The sequence below is a fragment of the Mycetomoellerius zeteki genome, unplaced genomic scaffold (assembly GCF_001594055.1).
Source record: "Mycetomoellerius zeteki isolate Tzet28-1 unplaced genomic scaffold, Tzet1.0 scaffold642, whole genome shotgun sequence".
NCBI lineage: Eukaryota > Metazoa > Arthropoda > Insecta > Hymenoptera > Formicidae > Mycetomoellerius > Mycetomoellerius zeteki.
The window spans coordinates 24,328-25,746 of NW_017257657.1; positions in this window are offsets into that span (position 1 = coordinate 24,328).

Genomic DNA, 1,419 nt, shown 5'->3' on the forward strand with positions numbered 1-1,419 from the left:
GGCTCTGAGATCTTGGATTCCAGTAATGGCTGCCGTTAGCAGTCCAGAGGTATATAGTCAAAGACTAGCACCGTCAAAATATCTCGTGCCACTTAGTGCGCACTGGATAGAGATCTTGGATACACGGTCCTCTCTTTCTATCTTATGGAAAAGGTAGGAAAAGTGGGGATAACTAGCAGTCCAGAGGTATATAGTCAAAGGTGCTAGTCCAGTGCACTGGATACATATATAGGATATCAGTGCATCGTTTTGTCACATGAAAGGATATACAGTAGGGACAAGCAAATCTGTAATTTATTGCATGCAAATGTGTACAATTATTGATAAGTATGTACATATATGATATTCTTGATATCTTATATATTATTTAATTACATATAGTAAAAAATCATTGCACTGATATTCTATATATGTATCCAGTGCACTGGACTGGCACCGTCAAAATATCTCGTGCCACTTAGTGCGTATTGAGTGCGCACTATGCGAGTGTCGTGTGGTCAAATGAACACGTGATATTAGCTAAGTGTGCATTGGCACTGCCAATCGAACACGCTCTTGACACTGAGTGCAGCTAATGCAATCGAAAACGATATACCTTGATCAAAAAGTTCCCGGAATTCATTCAGAAAATTCAAAATACAAGTTTATTCATCAAAAGTGATATTGTCCCTTTCAAAGTACTCCCCATCGACTGCAACGCACTTATGTCAGCGCTTGATCCAGCTCTCGAAACATTTCTGGAACTCTATCGTCGGTATAGCCATCAGAGTCGTCTTCGATTTTTCCATTACCTCTTAGTAGTGGTTTTTTGACTCGATCGAACAGAAAAAAATCGCAGGGAGCCATATCAGGTGAATTCGATGGCTGTTGGATGGTATTCGTTTCGTTCTTGGTCAAAAAATTTAATACAAACTCGTTACAAATTCAACTCCATTTTTAAAACTATAAAAAATCGAAAACACGTGCAGAGGTAGATGTACTCAAGACGGCGTAACTTTTACAAATGTCAAGCTATGGCGATAAAATTTGGTGGAAATGTCAATGAAAGATGTGGCAACCTGACCAAAAACAACTCAAATCAGTTGACTCAGAGCATTACCTGGTGGTAATTCCGGGAACTTTTTGATCAAGGTAAGTAGTATTCAAATATGGTCGACAATAATGAGAGAGAGGAACCGTAGAATGCCGACTGCAGACTAATGGCCATTCTACAATAAGCCATTAGTCATAAATCAGAAGTTAGAAGAAAATTGATGATCGTGATTGGTCAATTTCCAGCTTTTAACTTCTGATTTATGATTAATGATTTATTGTAGAATGCGTGTAATGCGGGGTCTACAATAGAAGTCGTAGCAGTCGTAGGGTCTTAAGTCGTAGAAAATTGACTAATCACAGTCGAATATGAGAAGAATAATCAAC